This window comes from Bufo gargarizans, chromosome 4 (genome assembly GCF_014858855.1).
Source record: "Bufo gargarizans isolate SCDJY-AF-19 chromosome 4, ASM1485885v1, whole genome shotgun sequence".
Classification (NCBI taxonomy): Eukaryota; Metazoa; Chordata; class Amphibia; order Anura; family Bufonidae; genus Bufo; species Bufo gargarizans.
In genome coordinates this window covers 29345187-29365752 of record NC_058083.1, presented here as the reverse complement: position 1 = coordinate 29365752, position 20566 = coordinate 29345187, and the positions used below count along the sequence as shown (strand labels likewise).

Sequence of the window (20566 nt, the reverse complement as noted above, 5' to 3'; positions counted from 1 at the left end):
TACTTTTATCCGTCTGTTAGTTAAATGGGTGGCGGCAGCCGACATTTTATGCAAGCTCAGTGCACCGGTACTGCATCTGAGCTTTTGTGCCATTCAAATCCAAGCTTTAAAAAAAAACACCCTTTTTGGGCAATCTACAACATCTGGTGCCTTTGCAGGATTAGTCAGTGTGCAATTTAAGCTAGAAAAACAGCCATAATTTTCTGGGTTTTTACAAACACCCTTCTTTGGCAAAATACACTATTTTAGAGCCCTTGATGCATCTGCACGTGTAAAATTCAAGCATTATATACTGCTTTCATATTCTGTTAGTAAAAGAACACACTTTTCTGGCAATATCCAACATCTGGTTCCTTTGCAGGATTAGTCAGTGTGCAATTTAAGCTAGAAATACAGCCATAATTTTCTGGGTTTTTAAAAACACCCTTTTTTTTGCAAAATACACAATATTACAGTCCTTGCAGCATCAGCACGTGTGAAATACTGCTGTCATATTCAGTTATTAAACAAACTTCTGCTTTGGGCAAAAAACTTAAATTGAGGCCTAGTCTGGATCTGTACGCGTAAGATACACACTTTAGATACTGTGGTTCTATTCTTCTATCAATAAAACACCCTTTTTGGGCAAAATACACAATTTTACAGCCCTTGCTGCATCAGCACGTGTGAAATTCAAAGGTTATATACTGCTGTCATATTAAGTCATTAAAAAAACACCCATTTTGGGCCAAAAACTAAATTTTGCAGCCTTTGCTTCATATATCATTGTGAGATACACACTTTAGATACTGTGGTTATATTCAGTTTTTTGAAAAACAGCCATTTTGGTCCAAAAAATTAAATTGCGGCCTAGTCTGGATCTGTACGTGTGAGATACACACTTTAGATACTGTGGTTCTATTCTTCTATTAATAAAACACCCTTTTTGGGCAAAATACACAATTTGACAGCCCTTCCTTCATCAGCACGTGTGAAATTCAAAGGTTATATACTGCTGTCATATTCAGTTATTAAACAAACATCCATTTTGGGCCAAAAACTTAATTTTGCAGCCTTTGCTGCATATACAATTGTGAGATACACACTTTAGATACTGTGGTTATAATCCGTTTTTTTAAAAACAGCCATTTTGGTCAAAAAAATTACATTCAGTACGTGTGAGATACACACTTTAGTGGTTATATTCTTCCATTAATAAAACAACCTTTTTGGGCAAAATACACCATTTTACAGCCCTTGCTGAATCAGCACGTGTGAATTTCAAGGGTTACATACTGCTGTCATATTCAGTTATTAAACAAACACCCATTTTGGGCAAAAATCTTAATTTTGCATCCTTTGCTGCATATGTAATTGTGAGATACCCCTTTACATACTGTGGTTCTATTCAGTTATTTGAAAAACAGCCATTTTGTGCAAAAAACTTTAATTGCGGCTTAATCTGGATCAGTCCGTGTGAGATACACACTTTAGATACTGTGATTATATTCTTCTATTAATAAAACATCCTTTTTGGACAAAAAACTTTATTTGCAGCCTAGTCTGCATGTGCACGTGTGAGATACAACCTTTACATACTGTGTTTCTATTCTGCTATTAATTAAACACATTCTTAGGGCGATATCCTAAATTTGAGAAATATGAGGAGAGCGTCTAATAAGGGTTGTGGCCCAGGTCCTGGTGCTGCTGGTGGAGCTCCTGATGCAGGGAGAGGACATGGTCAATCTGTGCCAGCTACACGTACAAGTGAAACCCTTTCCTCAGGTGCAAGTAGGCGACAGAACCTTCAGCGGTATTTGGTTGGGCCGAATACGGCTCTACGAATGGTGAGGCCAGAGCAAGTACAGGCGATAGTAAATTTGGTTGCTGACAGTGCCTCCAATTCCTTCACATTGTCTCCCATCCAGTCTCCTGCTGAAAGATCAGAGTTGGCACCTGCAGCCGATGTCCAACAGTCTTTCACCTCAACTCATTGCAAATCAGCCAATCAGTCTGAGCCCCAAGTCATGCAGCAGTCTCTTCTGCTTTTTGATGACTCTGTTAGCAGGGTTTCCCAGGGCCATCCAACTATCCCTGCCCCAGAAGTGGAAGAGATTGAGTGCACAAATGCCCAACCACTTATCTTTCAAGATGAGTACATGGGAGGACCACCGCAGCACGTCTCGGATGATGACGAAAGACAGGTGCCAACTGCTGGTGCTTTCGAAAGTGTGCAGACTGACAAGGAGGGCAGGGGTGAAGACTGGGTGGAGAATAATGTGGAGGACGATGGAATTCCCCACATGGAATCAAGGTCATGCGAGTGACCTATGTAGTTCGGAGGAAGAGGCAGAGCAGAAGAGGGAGCAGGGTGCAAAAGCAGAGCGGCCGTTACCTAGACAGTATGTCTGCTACTGCCCACCGCAGCAAGGGAACGAGCACACCAAATCCAGCTCCAAGGGGTTCCCTGGCATGAAAGTTCTTCAGACAATGTGCCGACGACAAGACACGAGTGGTTTGCATGCTGTGCAATCAGAGCCTAGGCATTTAAGCTCAAAGCACGAGCTGCAGTGGAGTAGACACCTCACAAACCAAGAAAGGTCTCTGACTCCTCCTGCTTCCTCTTCTGCTGCAGTCTCGGCCTCTTCATCCACCTCTGGAGTGACAGTGCCACCTGCCACCCCGCAAACAGAGGGTCTGCCATCAACACCACCACCCGGGTCACCAAGCATCTTCAAAATGTCCCAAGGAAGCGTTCAGCTCTCCATCTCCCAAACACTGGAACGGAAGAGGAAGTACCCCCCTACCCACCCGCGATCCCTGGCCCTGAATGCCAACATTTCAAAATGACTGGCCTTCAAAATCCTGTCATTCCGTCTGGTGGAGACAGAGAGTTTTAAAGGTCTTATGGTGGTGGCTGTCCCATAGTATGTCGTGCCAAGCTGCCACTACTTTTCCAGGCGTGCCATCCCTTTCTTGCACAACCAAGTGGGGGACAAAATCAGGTGCGCACTGTGCAACGCCATCTGTGGCAAGGTGCATCTCACTATGGATACGCGGACCAGTAAGCACGGTCAGGGACGTTATACCTCCATAACAGCACACTGGGTAAATGCAGTGGCGGCTGAGCCTGAGGCGATTAGCAGTTTGGCGCATGTCCGTCCACCACCAAGGATTGCAGGGTGCTTCAGGTTGCCTCCTGTTGCTTCCTCCTCCTACTCCGCTTCCTCATCCTCTACCGGCTGCTCATCCGGTCAGTGTAACACCTTCACCACCAACTTCAGCACAGCCAGGGGTAAAGGACAGAAGGCAGTTTTAAAAACTTATCTGTTTGGGGAACAAACCCCACACCGCGCAGGAGCTGTGGACGGGCCTTGAACAACAGACCGATAAATGGTTGGTGCCAGTGAGCCTCAAGCCCGTACTGGTGGTGTGCGATAATGGGCGAAATCTCGTAGCAGCTCTGGGACTAGCCGGTTTGATGCACATCCCTTGCCTGGCGCATGTGATGAATTTTGTGGTTCAGAGATTCCTTAAAAATTACCCAGATATGTCAGAGCTGCTGCTTAAAGTGCGGGCCGTCTGTGCACGCTTTCGGCGTTCTCACCCTGCTGCTGCTCGACCTGTCAGCGCTGCAGAGTAACTTCGGCCTTCCCGCTCACCGCCTCATATGCGACATGCCCACAAGGAGGAACTCCACCTTGCACATGCTGGCCAGACTGTGCGAGCAGCAGCAGGTGATAGTGGAGTCTCAGCTGCAGCACGCACGGGTGAGTTGCTCTGCGGAACAGCACCACTTCACCACCAATGACTGGGTCTCCATGCAAGACCTGTGTTCCTTGTTGCGCTGTTTTGAGTACTCAACCAACATGGCCAGTGCCGATAACGCTGTTCTCAACGTTACTATACCACTTTTATGCCTCCTTGAAAAAACGCTGCTGGCGATGATGGAAGAGGATGTGGCACAGGAGGAAGAGGAGGAAGAGGGATCATTTCATAGGGTTTCCAGACAGTCATTCACAAGTGGCTCCGAGGGTGGGTTCCTGCACCCACAAATGCCATTTATACAATTGTCCAGCTAGGGCTCAGTTCTGGAGGATAACGAGGTGGAGGGTGAGGAGGAGGAGATGGAGGAGGAGGAACATTTTTCACAGCAGGGTGGCATCTAGACCAGCTCATGGCCATCACTGGTGCATGGCTGGGGGTATACAGAGGACACAGACGATACAACTCCCACAGAGGACAGCTTTTCGTTGCCTCTGGGCAGCCTGGCACACATGAGCGATTACATGCTGCAGTGTCTCCGCAATGACCGCCGAGTTGTCCACATTCTAACTTGTGCTGATTACTGGATGGCCACACTGCTGGATCACCGTTACAAGGACAAGGTACCATCCTTAATTCCCTCACTTGAGTGTGATGGTAATTTGCGCAAGTACAAACGCATGCTGGTAGACACGCTGCTTGTGGCATTCCCACCTGACAGCGGGGGCACAGTGGAAACACAAGGCAAAGGCAGATGAAGAGGTCGCCAACGCAGTTGGGGCACCTCCAGCACCTCAGAAGGCAGGGTTAGCATGGCTGAAATGTAGAAAAGCTTTGTCAGCAGGCCACAACAACCAGGACCACCAGCTGATATGGAACGTCTTGGCAGGAGGCAGCATTTGAATAATATGGTTGAGCAGTATGTGTGCATATGCCTACACGTACTGAATGATGGGTCTACTAATTGGGCACATGGCCTGAGCTTGCCCTATACACCTTGGAGGTGCTGGCGTGCCCTGCAGCCAGTTTATTATCTGAACGTGTGTTTAGCAATGCAGGGGGCATTATCACAGACAGAATAGACATGTATACCGGCCTTAACCATACTTTCATATTCTACAGCGCAATTGCTCATTCTTGTATTTTGGATATTTCACACTCTTTTCGTCCTCCTCCACCGCTGCTTCCACCTACACCCCTACGTCTACCACCTCCTCAAACTCCTACTCCATATGGACCTCCACCTCATAAATCAAGTTTTAATTTTTTAATTTGTATGTCATTTCACTACTTTGTCTGTTACATTTTCTGGTGAGATTCACCAATTTTTGTGTATGATGTACCACTGCTATACCTAGTAGACAGGTTAAAAAAATTCACAAATTTGTCTGTTATATTTTTGGGTGAAATTCCCCAATTTTAGGGTGTGATGTACCACTACTATATCTAGTAGACAGGTTAAAAAATATCACAAATTTGTCTGTTACATCTTCGGGTGAAATTCACCAATTTTTGGGTGTGATGTACCACTGCTATACCTAGTAGACAGGTTAAAAAAATTCACAAATTTGTCTGTTACATTTTCAGGTGAAATTCACCAATTGTTGGGTGTGATGTACCACTGCTATACCTACGGTAGTAGACAGGTTAAAAAAAATCACTAATTTTTCTGTTACATTTTTGGGTGAAATTCACCAATTTTTGGGTGTGATGTACCACTGCTATACCTAGTAGACAGGTTAAAAAATCACTAATATGTCTGTTACATTTTCGGGAAATTCACCAGTTTTTGGGTGTGATGTACCACTGCTATACCTAGTATGCAGGTTAAAAAAATTCACTAATTTGTCTGTTACATTTTATGGTGAAATTCACCAATTTTTGGGTGTGATGTACCACTGCTATACCTAGTAGACAGGTTAAAAAAATTCATAAATTTGTCTGTTACATTTTCATGTGAAATTCACAAATTTTTGGGTGTAATACACCCCTCCTCTACCTAGTTGACAGCATAATACATTTCACAAATTTTTATTTTACATTTTCGGGTGACAATAAACAATTTTTTTCTGTCATAGACCCCTGCTCTACCAAGTAGACAAGTTAATAAATTTCACAAATTTTTCTGTTACATTCTTGGGTTGACATTTTGCAAATTTGGACGTCTTAAACCCTGCTCTGCATAAGTGACAGGGAATACAATTTCCAAAATTCTTCTTTAATTGATGAGCGCCATCTCCTTTCTTTCAATGCTTAAACTTTAACAAGTTGTACCACATTTTGACTTTAATAATTTGTCCCACATTTGTGCTTCAATAACTTTTCCCATATTTCCGCTCAATCAAAAAAAAATGTAATCCATTTATCTCCCTTGGATGTGGTCTCTCTTTCTCACGCTCGCTCTTCGGCGTGGAACCCTGATTCGCCGATAACCATGATCAACATGGTAGGCTCAGAAAAGAACATCGAAAGTTGATAGAGAAGATATCCAAATGGACGGTGGAGGTCACAGGGACGTGCGATCAGGAAGAAGTTATCTAGAATCAACAAAGCGGCCGCAGGGTCTCTCCTGGCTAACGTTTCCAAAATACCACAGTAACATTCCCTATAATTTTTTATTAATCATTCCAATAACAGGGCATCTTAAGAGTCCTGTATTGTTATTTATCGTCACTGCCTCCCCGAGTCGAGAGTGGGTAATTGCCGAGCTCCCCCTCTTTTACTTCAATTCTTCAGTTTTAATAGCTTTTCCCACATTTTCGCTCGATCGCTATTACATTTCATGCATTGATCTCCCTTGGATTTGGTCTCTCTTTCTCACGCTCCTTCTCCGGGGTGGAACCCTGATTCGCTGCTAACCGTGATCAACATGGTAGGCGCAGAAAAGAACATCAAAAGCTGATAGAGAAGATATCCAATTGGATTGTGAACATCACGGGGACGCGCAACATGGTGGGGCAGTATGTTTGCACACGCCAACACAAACTGACTAATGGTTCTGCCCCCTCCAACTTCTGGGTCTCCAAATTGGGCACATGGCCTGAGCTTGCTCTTTATGCCTTGCAGGTGCTGCCCTAGCCTGCAGCCAGTGCATTAATTGTCTTAACGTGTGATTAGCACGACTAGAGGGGATTATCACTGGTTATATTTACCAATATTTTGGGGTGTACCCGAATTAAAAAATAAAATAAATAAATTTAAAACAAAAAAGCAGTGTAGGCTAACTCCTACTCATCCACTGCCGCTTCCACCTACAACGCCACATCCACCGCCCCCTCAACCTCCTACTCCATATGGATCTTCCTAGATAAAGATTATTACTTTTTATTTTTACGTTTTTTATGTTATTTTAAGTCATTTCCCTATCCACATTTGTTTGCAGAGCACTTGTCATGCTCTTAACCACATTTTGCAGCCCTCTAGCCCTTTCTATGACTTTTTTTCGAGCCATTTTAGTGGTCCAAAGTTTGGTTACCCATTGACTTTTGCGAATTTCGGCCGAACCCGTCGTACCCGAACTTCTAGGTGTTCGCTCAACTCTACATATATATCGCAGCCCCTCATGCAATATTTTGTGGAAGCAGGTATATAGAACCCCTCAATCAGTATTTTATGGAGACAGGTATATCGCACCCCTTAATCAGTATTTTGTGGAAGCCGATATATCGCAGGCCTCAATCAATATTTAGTGGAAGTAGGTATATCGCACACCTCAATCACTATTTTGTGGAATCTGTTGTATCACAGGCCTTAATGAATATTTGGTGAAAGCAAGTATATTGCACCCCTAAATCAGTATTTTGTGGAAGTATTTATATAGAATCCCTTAATCAGTATTTTGTAGAAGCAGGTATAGCGCACCCCTCAATCAGTATTTTGTGTAAAAAAAGGTATATAGAACCCCAGAATCAATATTTGGTAGAAGCAGGTATATCGCACTCCTCAATCAGTATTTTGTGGAAACAGGTATATAGAACATCTGAATCAATATTTGGTGTAAGCAGGTATATTGCACCAATGTATCATTTTTTTGTGGAAGCATAAATATAAAACCCCTTAGGCCTCTTTCACACTACTGTATGGCTATTTCAGTGTTTTTGCGGTCCGTTTTTCACGGATCCGTTGTTCCATTTTTTTGTTTTCGTTGTGTTTCTGTTTAGGTTCCGTTTTTCCGTATGGCATATAGAGTATACAGTAATTACATAGAAAATATTGGGCTGTGCATAAAATTTTCAATAGATGGTTCCGCAAAAACGGAACGGATAAGGAAGACATGCGGATGCATTTCCGTATGTGTTTTTATTTTTTGCGGACCCATTGACTTGAATGGAGCCACGGAACGTGTTTGCACGCAATAATAGGACATGTTCTATCTTTCAAAGGAACGGAAATATGGAAACGTTATGCAAAAGGAGTACATTCAGGTTTTTTTGCGGAACCATTGAAATGAATGGTTCCATATACGGACCGTATACTGAATGCAAAAAACAGCCCGCAAAACGGAAAAAAAACAATAGTCTGAAAGAGGCCTTAATCAATATTTTGTGGATGTCGGTATATCATACCCTTCAATCTGTATTTTGTGGAAGCAGGTATATCAAACCCCTTAATCAGAATTTTGTGGAAGCAGGTATATAGAACATCTGAATCAATTTTTGGTAGAAGCAGGTATATCACACCAATCAATCATTTATTTGTGGAAGCATTTATATAGAACCCCTTAATCAGTATTTTGTGGAAACAGTTATATAGAACCCCTGAATCAATATTTGGTGGAAGTAGGTATATCGCACCCCCTCAATCTGTATTTTGGTGAAGCAGGTATATGAAACCCATTAATCAGTATTTTGTGGAAGCAGGTATATCGCACCACTCAATCAGTTATTTAAGGAAGCAGGTATATCAAACTCATCAATCAGTATTTTGTGGAGACAGGTATATCGCACACCTTAATCAGTATTTTGTGAAAGGCGATGTATTGCAGGCTTTAATCGATATTTGGTGGAAGTAGGTATATTGCACACCTCAATCATTATTTTGTGGAAGCCATTGTATCTCAGGCCTTAATCAATATTTGGTGGATACAGGTATATTGCACCCCTAAATCAGTATTTTGTGGAAGTATTTATATAGAATCCCTTAATCAGTATTTTGTAGAAGCAGGTATAGCGCACCCCTCAATCAGTATTGTGTGTAAAAAAGGTATATAGAACCCCTGAATCAATATTTGGTAGAAGCAGGTATATCGCACCCCTCAATTAGTATTTTGTGGAAACAGGTATATAGAACATTTGAATCAATATTTGGTGTAAGCAGGTGTATCATACCAATCAATATTTTTTTACTGGAAGCAGGAATATAAAACCCCTTAATCAATATTTTGTGGATGCCGGTATATCATACCTTTCAATCTGTATTATGCGGAAGCAGGTATATCAAACCCCTTAATCAGAATTTTGTGGAAGCAGATATATCACACCTCCTCAATCAGTATTTTGTGGAAGCAGTTATATAGAACCCCTTAATCAGTATTTTGTGTGCACAGTTATATAGAACCCCTGAATCAATATTTTGTGGAAGCAGGTATATCGCACCCCTCAATCTTTATTGTGGTGAAGCAGGTATACGAAACCCCTTAATCAGTATTTTGTGGAAGCAGTTATAGAGAACCCCTTAATTAGTATTTTGAAGAAGCAGGTAAATCGCACCCCTCAATCAGTATATTGTGGAGACAAGTATATTGAACTCCTGAATCAATAATTGGTGGAGGCAGGTATATCGTACCCCTTAATCAGTATTTTGTGGAAGTCAGAGTATCGCAGTCCCCAATCAAAATTTAGTGGAAGCATATATATCGCACCCCTCATTCAATATTTTATGGAATCAGGTATATACAACACCTGAATCAATATTTGGTGGAAGCAGGTCTATCACACCACTCAATCAGTTATTTAAGGAAGCAGGTATATCAAACTCCTCAATCAGTATTTTGTGGAGACAGGTATATCGCACCCCTTAATCAGTATTTTGTGGAAGACGATATATTGCAGGCCTCAATCAATATTTGGTGGAATTTGGTATATCGCACACCTCAATCATTATTTTGTGGAAGCCGGTGTATCTCAGGTATTAATCAATATTTGGTGGAAGCAGGTATATTGCATCCCTCAATCAGTATTTTGTGGAAGTAGTTATATAGAATCCCTTAATCAGCATTTTGTAGAAGCAGGTATATCAAACCCTTCATTCAGTATTTTGTAGAGACAGGTATATTACACCCCTTGATCAGTATTTTGTGAAAGCCGAAGTATCGCAGGCCTTAATCGATATTTGGTGGAAGTAGGTATATCGCACACCTCAATCACTATTTTGTGGAAGCCGTTGTATCGCAGGCCTTAATCAATATTTGGTGGAAGCAGGTATATTGCACCCCTAAATCATTATTTTGTGGAACTATTTATATAGAATCCCTTAATCAGTATTTTGTAGAAGCAGGTATATTGCACCCCTCAATCAGTATTTTGAGTAAAAAAGGTATATAGAACCACTGAATCAATATTTGGTAGAAGCAGGTATATTGCACCCCTCAATCAGTATTTTGTGGAAACAGGTATATAGAACACCTGAATCAATATTTGGTGTAAGCAGGTATATCGCACCAATCATTTTTTTGTGGAAGCAGGAATATAAAACCCGTTAATCAATATTTTGTGGATGCTGGTATATCATACCTTTAAATCTCTATTTTGTGAAAGCAGGAATATCAAACCCCTTAATCAGAATTTTGTGGAAGCAGATATATCACACCTCCTCAATCAGTATTTTATGAAAGAAGTTATATAGAACCCCCTAATCAGGATTTGGTGGAAACAGTTATATAGAACTCCTGAATCAATATTTAATGGAGGCAGGTATAGCGCACCCCTCAATCTTTATTGTGGTGAAGCAGGTATATTGAACCCCTCAATCAGTATTTTGTGGAAGCAGTTATAGAGAACCCCTTAATTAGTATTTTGAAGAAGCAGGTAAAATCGCACCCTCATTCAATATTTTGTGGAATCAGGTATATAGAACCCCTGAATCAATATTTGGTAGAAGCAGGTATATCGCACCAATCAATCTTTTTTTTTTTGTGGAAGCAGGAATATAAAACCCCTTGTTACAATATTTTGTGAAAGCCAGTATATCATTCCGTTCAATCTGTATTTTGTGGAAGCAGGTATATCAAACCACTTAATCAGTATTTTGTGGAAGCAGATATATCACAACTCCTCAATCAGTATTTTGTGGAAGCAGTTATATAGAACTCCTTAATCAATATTTGGTGGAAGCAGGTATATCGTACCCCTCAATCAGTATTTTGTAAAAGTAGGTATATCAAACCCTTTAATCACTATTTTGTGGAAGCAGGTATATCGCACCCCTTAATCAGTATTTTGTGGAAGTAGGTTTATCCCACCCCTCAATCAGTATTTTGTGGAAAACGGTGTATCATAGGCCTGAATCAGTATTTGGTGGAAGCAGGTATATCACACTTCTCAATCAATATTTTGTGGATGCCAGTGTATCGCAGGCCTCAATCAATATTTGGTGGAAGTAAATATATTGTACCCCTCAATCAATATTTGGTGGAAGCAAAGTATATTAAACATTTCAATCAGTATTTTGTGGAAACAGGTATATAGTACCCCTGTTTTAAAATTTGGTGGAAGCAGGTATATTGCACCCATCAATCATTACTTCGTGGAAGCAGATATATCAAACCCATTAATCAGTATTTTGTGGAAGCAGGTATATACACCCCTCAATCAGCATTTTGTAGAAACAGGTATATAGAACCCCTTAATCAGTATTTGGTGTAAGCAATTATATCACACCCCTCAATCTTTATTTTGTGGAAGCAGGAATATAAAACCCTTCAATCAATATTTTGTGGAAGCAGGTATATCATACCATTTCATCTGTATTTTGTGGAAGCAGGTATATAGAACATCTTAATCATTATTTTGTAGAAGCAGATATATTGCACCCCTTTAATCACTAGTTTGTGAAAACAGGTGTATAGAGCATCTGAATGAAAATTTGTTGGAAGCAGGTATATCGCACCTGTCTATTAGTATGTTGTGGAAGCTGGTGTATCGCATGCCTCAATCAATATTTTGTGGAATCAGGTATATCGCACCAATCAATCAGTATTTTGTGGAAGTATGTATATAACCCCTATATAGTATTTTTTGGAAGCCGATGTATCGTAGGCCTCAATCAATATTTGGTGGAAGCAGGTATATCGCACCCCTTAATCAGTATTTTGAGGAAGCAGGTACATCAAACCCCTTAATCATTATTTTGTTGAAGCAGCTATATCAATCCCCATAATCAGCATTTTGAGAAAACAAATATATAGAACACCTGAATCAATATTTTGTGGAAGCCGGTGTATCGTAGGCCTCAATCAATATTTGGTTGGAAGCAGGTATATTGCACCCCTCAATCAGTATTTTGTGGAAGCAGTTACATAGAACCCCTTAATCAGTTTTTACTAGAAGCATGTATATCGCACCCCTCAATCAGTTTTTTTGTAGAAGCAGTTATATAGAACCCCTTAATCAGTTTTTACTAGAAGCTGTTATATCGCACCCCTCAATCAGTATTTTGTGGAAACAGGTATATAACACTCCTGAATCAATATTTGGTCGAAGCAGGTATATCGCACACCTCAATCAGTATTTTGTGGAAGCAGGTACATCAAACCCCTTAATCATTATTTTGTGGAAGCAGGTATATCACTTCCCTCAATCTGTATTTTGTGGAAGCAGGTATATCAATACACTTAATCAGCATTTTGTGGACCAGGAATATAGAACAACTGAATCAATATTTGGTGGAAGTAGGTATATTGCACCCCTTAATCATTATTTTGTGGAAGTCAGTATATTGTAGGCCTCAATCAATATTTGGTGGAAGCAGGTATATCACGCCCTTTAATCAGTATTTTGTGGAAGCCAGTGTATCGCACCCCTCAATCAGTATTTTGTGGAAGCTGGTACATCAAACCCCTTAATCATTAATTTGTGGAAGCAGGTATATCGCTCCCCTCAATCTGTATTTTGTGGAAGAAGATATATTAATTCCCCTTCATCAGTATTTTGTGTAAACAGTTATATAGATCACCTTAATCAATTTTTAGTGGAAGCAAGTATATCGCACCCCTTAATCAGTAATTCATTGAAGCAGGTATATCGCTCCCCTAAATCTATATTTTTTGGAATCAGGTGTATAGAACACATTAATAAATATTTATTTGAAGCAGGTATATTGCACCCCTTAATCATTATTTTGTGGAAGCCAGTGTATCGTAGGCCTCAATAAATATTTGGTGGAAGCAGGTATATCGCACCACTCAATCAGTATTTTGTGGAAGCAGGTATTTCTCACCCCTTAATCAGTATTTTGAGGTAGTAGGTATATAGAATCCCTTAATCAGTATTTTGTCAAAGCAGGTATATCGCACCCCTCAATCACTTTATTGTGGAAGCAGGTATATAGAACCCATTAATCAGTATTTTGTAGAAGCATGTATATCGCACCCCACAATCAGTATGTTGTGGAGACAAGTATATAGAACCACTGAATCAATATTTGGTGGAAGCAGGTATATCGCACCCCTCAATCAGTATTTTGTGGAAATAGGTATATAGAACACCTGAATTAAAATTTGGTTGAAGCAGTTATATTGCACTCCTCAATCAGTTTTTTGTGGTAGCCGGTGTATCTCAGGCCTCAATCAATATTAGATGGAAGTGTCCTAGTCAATGGCACAATATCCTCTCCATTTTCCATTAGAAATGGAACGCGTCAGGGCTGCCCCCTATCACCCCTCCTCTTTATCCTGGCCCTGGAGCCCCTACTGGCCACCATTAGATTGGACCGGGAAGTGATGGGTCTATGTTTGGGAGGTAGGGAACAGAAGTTGGCTGCCTTTGCTGACGACGTTCTTGTGATGACGGTCAATCCCAAGACTTCCCTACCCCGTATTCAGTTCCATCTAAATGAATACAGCAACCTTTCGGACTTCAAAATCAATTCTAATAAATCACTAGTCCTCTGCCTAGGGGTCCCACTAACAATTAAACATCAGTTGATGATAAACTCCCCTTTTAACTGGTCTTCCCCTTCTATTACCTATCTTGGAGTCAAGATTAGCTCTAACGTATCGGACCTATTCTCCCTCAACTACACCCCGCTGAAGCAGTCACTCTTTGAAGCCATTGATCACCTGGCTCGAAACAAACCCACACTGTCTTGGTTTGGTCGCAAAAACCTAATCATGTCCCTAATACTTCCACGACTCACATATTTGCAACAAGTCCTGCCCATATCGGTCCCTAAACATTACTATGATTCCATAATGCAGAAATTCAGATTCTTTATTTGGAATGGAAAAAAGGCGAGACTATCCAGTGCGCTTCTCACTAAGCCTAGACAGGCAGGGGGAATTGGTCTGCCAAATCCTGAATTATACGGAAGAGCCATTCAAATCTCACGGGCCTTGGCTTGGTTACGCCCTTCTCCACCTCCCATAGTGGTTCAGATGGAATTGGACGTTCTAAATAGCCCAGCCAGGGCGCTCCTCCTAGGCCACAAACAAGTCCCTCCTTGCCCCATGACCCATTACCCAATACTTAAAGCCACCTTAGAGGCCTGGAAGTGGCTGTCCTCCACGCATTGCTCTATTCCTTTCCCCTCTCCACTCCTGTCCGTATCTGATGTGTTAAACACGGCCCCTTTGGAACTGAGGAGGGCGACCTCTTCGGAGCTCTCGTCATCCAAGACCCTTATAATCTCTTTAACGCTTCAGTCTGGAGAATGGATGGATCTTAAGGACATGATTGCCCTTCTGAATCCTCATCCGCGTGATTTTTTCTCTGTTACCTACATTAGATCCTACCTGAAACAGCATGTCACCCTAGGAGACCTCACGCGTCCGTGGGTTTGGCTTGAATCTCTGATCTCTCAGTGTCAGATACCAAAGAAACTAATCTCGCGGATCTATAGCAAACTCCGCTCACCCCCTATGCTAGCCAAACCATCATTTATTGCACATTGGGAGTCAGATCTAAACACTACAATCCCATTTGACTTACTGCCTACTTTGCTGGAGTCCCCCCACGGGATCTCTCGCTGCGTCAGAATCCAAGAAAATGGTTACAAAATCCTTACTAGATGGTACAACACGCCAGATAAAACATCAAGGTATGCCAGATCTGCTTCTGACGCTTGCTGGAGATGCCTTGGGGAGAGAGGGACTTTCCTACACATATGGTGGACTTGTCCCCTTATCCATACATGGTGGAGTGAGGTCTTCTCGCTCGCTAACAAAGTGTGCAGCACCTCGATCACTCTATCACCTCAAATAGCCCTTTTGTCCCTCCCTCAGTCTAAAGAGGATGCTAAACCTCCATTTGTATTCACTCAGATGTTGATGGCTGCCCGTCTCCTCATTCCTAAATTCTGGCTCCGCTCTGTTGTTCCAACCCAGGAACAGTGGTTCCTAAAAATTGACCAGATACATAGATTTGAGGAGTTGTCAGCCTGGGAAGCACGCGCCCATGGATCTTTCCTCAAGAAATGGTCCTTATGGTCCAAATTTAGGTCTCCCAAGCCGTAATTCATCTTTGCTGAATGTAGCCCATGTGGGTAGTCTTCTTACATCTTGACCATCATGTGCCATATTTTCTAGGGGTAATCCCCTAGCCTCGCTGTATGTATCTCCACGTATCCCTTCAGGCCTTACCTGCCTTCTGGGGACCAGATACTGACCTCCCCCCCACCCTTTCTTTACTTAGCTTAGCTATGTCTCGATTATGTGTCGACTCTACCCCAAATGACGCACAGTGCCTCTCTGCTGATTATTGATGTATGCCTATTCCATGTCTCATGTTCATGTCTCATATCCATGTCTCATATCCATGTCTTGCATTTGCTTGGCCTGCGAGCCTTTACCTTGGTCCCTTGTTATAAAAAATTTACAATAAAAATATAAATAAAAAAATATATATATTAGGTGGAAGCAGGTGTATCGCACCTCTCAATCAGTATTTTGTGGAAACATGTATATTGAACGCCGCAATTAGTATTTACTGGAAGCCGGTAAATAAAATCCCTTAATCATTATTTGGTTTAAGCGGGTGTATCGCAGGCCTCAATCAATATTTGGTGGAAGCCGGTAAAACAATCCCCTCTATCAGTATTTCGTGGAAACAGTTATATAGAACCCCTTAACGACTATTTGCTGAAAGCCGGTATATCAAACCCTTTAATCAATATTTTGTGGAAGCTGGAATATCAATCCCCTCTATCAGTATTTTGTAGAAACAGGTATATTGAACCCCTTGATGAGTATTTGCTGGAAGCTGGGATATCAAACCCCTTTTTAATATTTGGTGGAAGCCGGTATATCGCAGTCCTCATTCAATATATGGTGGAAGCCGGTATATCAATCCCCTCTATCTGTATTCTGTGAAAACAGTTATATAGAACTGCTTAATGAGTATTTGCTGGAAGTTTGTAAATGAAACCCCTTAATCAATATTTGGTGAAAGCCGGTATATCAATCCCCTTTATCAGTATTTTGTGGAAGCAGGTATATCGAACCCCTTAATCAGTTTTTTGGGGGGTATATCGCACAAGTTGCAATTAGTTATTCCAATAGCGTTTGTCCTTCTATCTATCTGCAGTATCTCAGCAGAACCTCACACAACTGCTGCACAATACAAATGCACTATAATATACTTTCTATGTTAGAAAGTATATAATAGGTATATCATACCCCTCAGTATGTCACACCTATCGATAGCACATCTATACCAGTCCTTAAAAGGACTTTTGTGGCCCTATTAGCTAGCGTTTGGTGTCCCTAACAGTCTGTCCCTGCTCCACAGAGCAACCTCTCCCTACATTGGCAAAAAACTGAATGTATAATGGCTGCCAGATCGGGTTTATTTATAGGGTAGGGGGTATGTCCATGTGCTGAAACGTCTCAGTTTGCTGTCCTGTACCACCTGATAGATGTGTCATGGGTCAAAGTTTGGCACAATGCAGAAGAATATGGTGCCGGCGGACATCTCCATTTGTTTGCATTTTCGGCGAACTGCGAACGAGCAAAGTTCACTGCGAAACTACCGCCGGGCGAACCGCAAGACCATGTCTACCTGTAATGTCTCTCCCTGCATGTTCACACAATTGCCGAGACAGGGCAGGAGGATACTTTCTATAGGACTGTCTATCTGCTGATTGCTTGTCTGCATGGCATTATGAGTCATCCCTCGTTTCTGGGCTACTTACGTCCTCTTTTTAACATCTGCAGCAGCCATGGTAGAAAATTTTATTTATTTTTTCCTGAAATTCGGATCCTATTCTATTTGGTAAACTTCAATACTCTCATCTGTAGAAATAACACATGCTCCCTGTATGACGCACGTCATTAACCTAGTTGTGCAATGCTTTTTTTACAAAGTACACAGGCTTGCGCAAGTTATTGGCAATGTCAAGGAGACTGTACTCTCAATTCTGCTGTTTTTACGTGGTGAGGTACGCTCTTCTGGGATTTTCAGCGACAGAACACATGCTAGAGGGTCTGTACGATCAGTGGAAAGTAATGACTGATTTTGTCACGCATCAGAAGGCCTCAACATGCATTGTTTCGAGGTCAGACAGTGGCAGCTTATCCAAGACGCCTGTCAGGTGCCTAAGCCCTTTGAAGAGATCAGAAAGTTTTTCAATATTTACAATGCAGCTAGAATGTACTGTCAGGCACACCTAGCCTCCTCACTTCTCACAATTATTCTACTTTATAGTCTTTCCCTGCAATGTCCCTCACACTTGAATCGTATAGACTCCAGTTCTCCCTCTTGCTCCATTTTTTCACTGTTGTGTGGATTCTTTTTTGCCTGAATTGTAATGGTATTGTTTTAAATAATGTTTCAATTTTTTTAGTAGGTGTATGCATTGTTCTTTACTTTTTGGGCTAACACGTATGCTTATTGAAGTGATTTAGTTAATCTAGTGTGAACCCATATAACATCAGGTTGGTGTGCAATAGGCGCCTCCCCCTAGGACCCTCTATCTAATGCGACCCAGGTGTAGGAATGCCGAGTGGTATAGTGCGGCCTATAATGTCCCTTATTATGTGTCACGGTGCTCCTACCTGGACACGGCTGGACCCCAGGCTTTGGCTCCAAAGCAATAAATAGGGGAAATAATTGAGGGATTTGAAAGAAAGATTAAGGTCTGACCTTGTATGTAGTTGAATAGCAGCTTTACTTGAATAAACATTCCTCAAAAACAGTCTTTAAACTTTGTCTTGGTCCTAGCAGGCTTTATCATTAAAACTGGCAGGCATACTCGACTCTGCTACATCTGTTGCTCTCTGGCAATGCTGTACTGACTGTATGACTTTGCTTCTTCTGTAAACTGCACTTTCTTTCTTTGGTCTGTCTTTAGATTAGGCCAGGAAACTTTACTCTTGGCTCCTGAGGCTTCAAGATTTGGGCTCCATGGCTAGCAGAGCTTAGAGTGCTCTGGCTGGCTTGGGCATGTCCAGCAGAGACGTGCCCTGCACACCTGTCCCCGAATAGGGGGTAAGCTAGACTGACTATAACTGGTCCCCACCCTTCCTGCAGAAAATAGGACTCACCCACTTCTCCACAGAGGGGGGTTAGAATGGAATGGAAAGCTCCAGTCTACCTAACTGTAGCTCTGCCATGTTTGCTTCCACCTGCTGGTGAACCAGGCAAATTACATGAGATAAACAGTTGCATACAATATTAGGAATTCACAGCGTATAGGACCTGGAAATAAATGCATAGGTGACATACAGGTTAGACCATTAGAGATAGTAACTATTTAAAAAAAACACCAAAGAAAAGGGTAAACTACTGGAAAAAAACTTAGAAGAAGCAAGATCCATATGTGTAATGAATCCAACCGGAAATAATAAGAAGAAATGGGAGCAAGAACATGAAAACTTAAAAACATATAAACATTATATGGATAAAACAAGGAAGGAATTGTTCTTCCAGGGGTTCCAGTTGGCTTCGGAGGGAGAAAAGGTTGGAAAAATCTTAGCAGGTATAGTGAAAAATCTGAAAGGAAAAACATGGATAGGGGCAATTAAGGATAATAGAGATGAAATAGTCAGTTCACCCGAGGGAATTAAAAAGGTCTTTGTTGAATATTTTGAGGAACTTTATAAGTCTAGGGTACAATATAACAAAAAAGACCTGGACAATTATTTTGATCAGATTGTTATCCCCGAGATATCTAAAACACAAAAAGAATATTTGGATAAAGACATTTCTAATTTAGAGATAGAGGAAGTTCTGGGTCAGGTGAACTTTTTTACTTTTTTATCCCATAAAACTGTATATGTTTAAATACCACCTGCCCCAAAAAGTGGCAGTCCATCAATGCTGTCAAACATGCTTTCACTCATAGCTATGGTATATCAGTGTCACTTAGACATTATTAACTATTGCTGTCATTGCGTTCAAGAGCTTAAGTGGGGGGACAAAAAAATCATCAAAATTACTGGAAAGAGATAACATGTTTTCTTAAAAAAATATGTGTCCTGGGAGACTAGAGGGTGTTATATACCAGTTTTCAGGGTCATTGGAGCCACTTTGGTCTGAGTAGAATCGATTCTAGTCCGAACCTAACTTTTTTTCAATAATTTGCAAACCCCACTACCTATGTTTGTGTTTGGACGTACATAGCTTATTTTAATCCTGCAGATCTTGCACAAAGTTGTGGTTTTGGGTGCCGGCCTTGTGGGGGAAAAAAACACCACAGAGTTAGAGGCAGCAAGTAGGTAGGGAAAGCGGGCTAGGTGCTAGGTTAGGGCTCACTGTCTGTGTCTGTCCCCACCTACAGGCATTTCATTATCACTGGTCCAAAATATATATTTTCGAGTTACATGCTCAGTTATGAATGTCATGCCAGCGTTGGACAATCAGGTGGAGGATATTGCCCAATTGGTTTAGGATCCAGCAGCGAGAATCCAGTTTGACAAGTCCCCCCATTGTTATAGCTCTGTTACCAGTAAAACCTAAGGTTCAGCTCCCTGTCCACTTCTCTGGTGGCCATAACATTTTGTGACCTTCCGGGAGAGCTGTAAACTTTATTTTCTTCTTAGGCCACACTCATTGGGTACGGAAGCTCACAGAGTAGGCATCATTATATCCCTGCTTTAGGGGGACCCTCAAGAGTGGGCATTTTCGCTATCGCCCAACTCTCCTGAATTATTTTCTGTTGACGGGTTCTTTTCCACTCTTGGTCTGCTGTATGAAGAGCCCGACAGGGCGGCTTATGCAGAAAGCCAACTTATTTCCTTACATTAGGAAAGATGACCCGTAGAAGAATTTTGCTCTAAGGCCACACTCATTGGGTACAGAAGCTCACAGAGTAGGTATCATTATATCCCTGCTATAGGGGGACCCTCAAGAGTGGGCATTTTCGCTATCGCCCAATTCTCCTGAATTATTTTCTGTTGACGGGTTCTTTTCCACTCTTGGTCTGCTGTATGAAGAGCCAGACAGGGCGGCTTATGCAGAAAGCCAACTTATTTCCTTAGATTAGGGAAGATGACATATAGAAGAATTTTGGTCTTTGGTGTACTGCCTCTAGCTGGGATGATCCAGCTGTTAGGTCACAGTTTAGACTAAGTCTTTCTGATACTCTGAAACACATTCTAGTTAGTCCCCTATGATACCTAGACAAGGCTATGTCCCTAGTTATTTAACTTGACAATCGTCTTAGAGAACAT

The 20566-nt window shown here is 41.6% G+C and overlaps 1 protein-coding gene across 1 annotated transcript in view; it reads left to right on the top strand.

Annotated features, from left to right (window-relative positions):
• Positions 1–20566, top strand: part of LOC122935146 (vomeronasal type-2 receptor 26-like) — a 163956-nt gene that overhangs the window by 125170 nt on the left and 18220 nt on the right. The window lies entirely within an intron of this gene.